Raw genomic sequence first — 6,701 nt, 5'->3', positions numbered from 1 at the left:
ACTTATTCAATAAATTGATTTTCCAACGTCTACTTGCAGGCTTCTTACTTTGTTCAGGTTGTTCAACTATCTAGGGACATGTTCACTTTTACATGTATTATGCTTTCTCAAGGTTTTCAATTTGTACCTATTAACTGCCTTCTCTCTTTAATATCCCTTCACACTTTCAAGTTCTCTTCACTAAACAATTCAGCTTGCCATAAAGAACAACAACCAATACACCAACCTCATTACTATCAAGGTATGTAATATTTTCAGAATACAAAATACTGTACTTGGGAAAATTAACTTACTTTCACATCTTAAACCAAATTTAATTATTATTTTCAAAACGTTCTCTGCAGAAAGCCTCTCTCACAACAAACAAATACTGGCATGAACCATACATGACATTCCAATTCTGCAATTACACATCCATAAGGTATTGTATTACTAAAAAGTGCAGACTTTCAAATTCTCATGACTTTCAAAGTATTTAACTTCACCAAACTTAGATGTTATCCAAATCTAACTCATATAAATAAACATTGATGCAGGTCTTTCATCATATAGATCACATGGAATTCAACAAAAGGCTATATAACATGCTGCTCTTACAGGCATGGGGGATGGAGGGTGGATAGTTGGGAATATTATAGCCTGCAAAAAAAAGTTGTAAAACAATATTCATAACATTTTCTTCAAGTACATCATGCTGCCTACATCGGCATGGGGGATGGTGGGTGGAAAATTTTCAACTTTGGGAACAACCATTGGTTGGGTTATGTACACAAAAATTGTCTTACTGTACAATTAACTTTTTGACATTAATAAAATTTGCTTGCTTACTTATACAATACAATTTACTTCTCAATATAACAAATCTAATACATCTACTAACATTTTCCCTTAACAATCAGAACTATCAGCCTCCTGTTGCAGGCACTCCCCTGTAACTGCTAGTTAGTTCTTGTCATACAATTAAAGGTCAGAGGTCAAGATTGTTTGTACTTATTGTTATTTAAAAAAACTTTTGTATTTCAATCATTAATTTTTTTTAATTAGGCCACTAAAAATTTGCAAAATACATGTTTACAAGTGAAGGTGTATAAACAACTACACATACATCTGCATTTCTAATACAAGACAAGTTGTATCAAAATACAAAATATATGTAATTTTCTACATTATTTCAACATAAAAATAAAAAAGCATTCATTTTTACATTTTTTTTAACTTTTTACGTTTACAATGACCACCCTATGCAAATGGCAAAGTTAATGGTGCCTAGTTTTTTGTCACACTGACAAGCCCCTATCAACTTGATGGAGTGTCAATTGCACGCTCTATTTACATATACATATGCAAAGTTAATGGTGCTTAATTTGTCACAATGACAAGCCCCTATTGACTTTATGGCTTGCCAATTGCACATTCTCCTATACTTCCTCTGCACAAACAATAAATGGTGTAAGACTTGTCAAACAAATATAAAACCAAATATAATGCATAATTCATTCAAGCCACTGCACAAACAATAAATGGTGTAAGACTTGTCAAACAAACATAAAACCAAATAAAATGCATAATTCATTCAAGCCACCTGAATGCATTGGGTAATCACCTAGGGGGGAAGTTTTTTACTGGGGTGATTTTTTTGCTTGCAAGGTGAAAATCAAAGGTAAAGTGTAATAGTGGAAATATTTTCACACAGAGGTAAAAATAATGTTAAATGACAAATTCTTTTGTTTTGTTTGTGCTAGGTGTCATGTGCCAGCTTAATCTAGGTCTCTCTGATGTAGAGGGTTCTAGGGGTGTATCAACTCACCAAGACTCTAGTTTCAAGATTCAAGCACAAAACTACACATGAGGGTCCTCAACCCAATGTTCTCAAATCAAGGCTATATCCCACAACGTGACAACTTGAGAGAACAAGGCAACAGACCATTGCAAGGGTAAAGCTAGGAATCTCAGAGTGTTCACAAACCCAACTGCCCTCAAATCAACCAAAACTACCATTGACACAAGCCCTTTAAGCCATTCCACATCATTGGCTTCCTTGAGGAGACTAGGTCCTTGTAGCCCTACTCAGAGAGACTTTTGATCATAACTTTCAAAATACTAACCTTGGACAAAAAAAAAAACCATTTGCAAATACCCTTTTGGAAGACTCAAATCAATGTTAAAATCAGGTTATAATTCTTTGGACCAAATCGACCAAAATCTTATTGTAGCAGTCTCCTATTACACTATGGGTATAGCAAGGACACCTCATTGGCTTGAAACACCACCATGCAAGGAAAGGACATGTATAATATAGATGGATTCAATAGGTTTCAGAATCCCTTTTCTTGTTTTGGTGTCAAAAGCCCAAGTGGTTGCTCTAACCATGCTCAACCGACTTAACACATAGAGATGTTAAGCCATCAACACCCCAAACCAATCTCCAAACTCCTCTACAAAAACTAGTAAAAACCCATCTGGAGAACCACAAAATCTACCATTCCACCAAGTCTTGTGCTAAGTCGTTGATGGAATGGTTAGATATTCATTTTTGTTCCTCAAAACCCCAAAACCAAGGGCTTCAGACTAGTTATCAGAAAAATGCTTATAGAATGATCAAAACTCAATGAAATCAAGAAAATTTGGTCTCAAATGAAAGGTAGCTTAGAGACCTTTCCAATGCATCCACTCTCATATTCCAAAATTTTTATACAAAAGAGATATGAAAGAATTAGCAGCGTTGTAGCAAGAAATTGTAGAGAAATAGTTTTAAATTTCATTCAAATGATGAGATCTTCGTAAGAAATGTGTCAACCAACCCCTCCTCAATGCTTTAGGGGCCTATTTAAACACAACCCCAATGGCTCTGACCATATTTTGAAGTGGTTGGCCGTTAACTACCCCTTTGTTGTCCAAGTTGCTTGACAACTTTGAAAAGTTGTCAGCAACTTTTACATCTTTTTACTCTACTTGCACAAATGACCCAAAGATCCCCCAAAAACATTTCAAACATGTTAACTAAGACATAAAAGAATCAAATACATCATCTCCACTCCCTTACCACACATTGGGAGGTGTTGACCAACTTTGACCCACCTAGGACCTCCTAGACCAATATGACTCCTATGGCCCTAAAGGCCTTACAAAGAGGTACAAACTGATTACAAATGCTTGGAAATGACTCAAAATGGCCAATAGGCCTTATTACAACTTGATTCCACACTAAAACAAGAAAACCAAACAAAAGCCTTCATTGAGGCAACATAGGGACCCCAAGTGCTCCTGCACCATACACCTGGGGTGGCAAGAATCTCAAGTCCCTCTTGAGATTGTTGGCATTTGCATGAAGATTGCATTAATGAAATGTTATGTTGGCATTGATGTAAATTAATTGGTAATGATGTTGTTATAATGTTGTTTTGTCACCGGTAGGAAGAGCTAGTGAAGGGAACTACAACCAGTGGTGAGTTTGTGGAGGAAACCGGTATTGCTATGAAATAGAGAGGTGAACCGATAAACCCTACCTGTTGATATGATAAACCCTAACCGATGAAGTTTGGTGAATTGGTTGTATTGGTTTATGATCTGATGATGAGTGGTAATGATTATGACATGTATGCATGTTGTATGAGAAGGGTTTCAAATGGTTTTTGGTGCGTAGAGATAACGGTTTTTATCTTGGGAATGAGCAAGTTCATTGCATGTAATGTAAACCACGTGATGTGTTTTAGTGTTCGATGAAGCAGTGATCAAGGAGTGGTCGAGGTTATCTTGAGTGAAGTGCAGTGATTGTTATGTAATCCAATAGTCATACTTGAACCAATTTGTTTGTAATCTCTATGAGAGAATTAGGTTCATGATGTGTTACCGACCTATTGTTTTGTTTATAAGGTCGATGAGTTGTTTTGTTGAAGAGTTGACAATTTGTAGTTGAGAGTAAGAGTGTGGTTGCCGAACCATATGATGTATTTGCAATATGTGTAAAGGAAGATAGGAGCATGAAAAGGATCTGAACAAACAATTGTAGTGCTATTCAAATAGATCAACAAACCCCTGTTGTTTTCTAACAATTACAACAGTCAAATCCCCTAACCGGTAAGCTCTAACAAGCTTAGTGTTATTCAAATCCTCTAACCAGGTGATCCATTTTCTTGGATTTCAAATCCTCTACCAAAGTTACTCCTTACAGGGTATTGCTTCTAATAGGGCATTATAGTCAATCCCTTAACCAGGTGGTCCCTATCAGGATCTGTTCTTAATAGGACTTATTGTAAAGATTTAACAGGCTTGGCTCCTAATAGGGCGAACTTTAGAAGAGTTCATAATACTTGTGGGTATTCATCCCCACCATGGTTTTTCCCATTTGGGTTTCCACGTCAAAAATATTGTGTCAAGTGGTGAATGTTTTTGTGGTTATGTTTACTATGGTTGAATTGCTTAACTGCTAAATCCACTTTGATATATTATGTTAACCGACAACAATCTGAAATGAGGTTTTACTTATGTTATTAAAGTATTTGAATGATTCAGTTAAATGGTTTGTGAGTTTTAGAGATGTTTTACAGTTAGTCTATTATAGCAGTCAACCAGTTTAACTTGTCAGTATTATTGCATTTGAAGTTCAGTGTTTAAACCAGTTAGTTTAGAGTTTGCTTTGAGAGGTTGATTTTGAGATTGGTGAAAGTTTATGTAAGTTTTCCATTGACTGATTCACCCCCCCTCTCAGTAATTGACCGGATCCTTATTCTTTCATCATACCATCAATTGGTATCAGAGCAATTCAGGTCCTCTAAGGTCTAAGCCTAACAACTTGAGGTAAAGATCTTGTAGATCTTGATGAAGAAGGAAGGTCTAAAGTTTAATAGAGAGAACTATAGGATATGGAGTGATAGAATGAAAATTTATATCAAGAGTCTAGGAAGTCAATATTTAGAACATGTTGGTACTCAATATGTTGCACCTAGTGGGATTATGACTGATGATCAGAAGAAAGAGCAACAAGAAAAGAATCAAGCTTTGGGGGCCATTATCAGTTCTTTGTCTGATGCAGAGTATGTAGATGTCCATGGTCTAGAGACTGCATATGAGGTATGGAAGAAACTTGAAGAGATCTATACTGGTGATGAGCATGTGAAGACTGCCAAAGAAGAGAGTCTAAGAGGAAAATTTGAAGACATGTGGATGGCTAAAGGTGAGAATATACAACAGTATGGTCAGAGGATCAAAGAGATACTTGGTGAGAACAAGAGTGCTAGTGGTAAAGTGGAAGATGCCACAATGATTAGCAAGGTGTTGAGAACCTTGCTACTGGTCTACGCTATCCGAGTTGCAACCATTCAGGAGCTAAAGTCAATTGACAAAACTAAGGTAACCCTTTGACTCCATCATTGGTAAGCTTACTTCTTTTGAATTAAATGGTTATGATGGTAGTTTTCAGAAACCTGAATTTGCATTTAGAGTTTCAGTTTCTAACCCTTCTATGAGGAAAAGTAGATATGTCAGTCACAACTATGAATCTAGATCCAGCACAGAAGTTGATGATGAAGACAGTTTGGTTGAGCTTGAAGCATTGTTGGCCAAGCGGTTGCCCAGAGGTACCGGTAAGTACAGAGGTAAATTAACTTTGAAATGTTTTGCATGCAACAAGATTGGACACATTGCAACTAACTGTCCTAATGGCGACAATGAGAACAAGTGTGAAAAGTTTAAGAAGTACAAGGGAAAAGGGAAAATAGATTGTCTCATTGCAATTGATGGTGGTATCACTGATGAGGAATCTAAGGGATATGCTAATGAAGACATTGTTTTTGTAGCCATTAAAGAAGAGACATCTAATCAGAAGACATTAGTTTCTCCCATGGATAATTTTGAAGATTGGATCATTGATAGTGGTTGTTCACACCACATAACCGGTGACCAGAGCAAATTTCTTACCTTGAAAGAATTTGATGGAGGAGTTGTGAGATTTGGTAATGACTCACCTTGCATGGTAAAAGGTAAGGGAATTATTTCTCTTAATGGAAAGAGTAGTGCAGATGATATCTACTGGGTTGAAGGATTAAAGCACAATCTTTTGAGTCTTGCACAACTCAATGACAAAGGATATCCATTGGAGTTTAAGAATGGATTGTGCAAAATCTATGGGAGCAAAGGTGAACTGATTGCATCTCGCAAGCAGACTAGAGGTAACCTATTTCACCTGAATCCTAAAGTCAACAACTGTTTAATTGCTAAAATAGATGATAGTTGGCTTTGGCATAGGAGATTTTGTCATATAAATTTTGATAACACTATTACAGTGAGTAAGTCCAAGACATTGAGAGGTTTGCCTTAGTTGGACAAACTGGTTAATGCTTTGTGTAAGGAATGTCAGTTGGGAAAGATGACATCCTCAACTTTTAAGAGCAAATCTTTTTCAGCAGAACATCTGTTAGATTTGGTTCATACAGACCTATGTGGACCAATAAGGACCAAAAGTATTCAAGGTGACATATATTTTATGATCTTAAATGATGATTGCTCAAGAATGATGTGGGTCACATTCTTGAAGGATAAAACAAAAGCATTTAGTAAGTTCAAGGCATTCAGGGCCTTAGCTAAAAAGGAAAGTGGCAAGAAGATAGAGTGTCTGATGACTGATCAAGGTAGTGAATTCACTTCTGTGGAATTCACTAGATATTGTGAAGAAAATGGTATCAAACGACAACTTTCTGCATCGA

The sequence above is a fragment of the Cryptomeria japonica genome, chromosome 1, assembly GCF_030272615.1.
Source record: "Cryptomeria japonica chromosome 1, Sugi_1.0, whole genome shotgun sequence".
NCBI lineage: Eukaryota > Viridiplantae > Streptophyta > Pinopsida > Cupressales > Cupressaceae > Cryptomeria > Cryptomeria japonica.
This window is presented reverse-complemented; position numbering follows the sequence as displayed.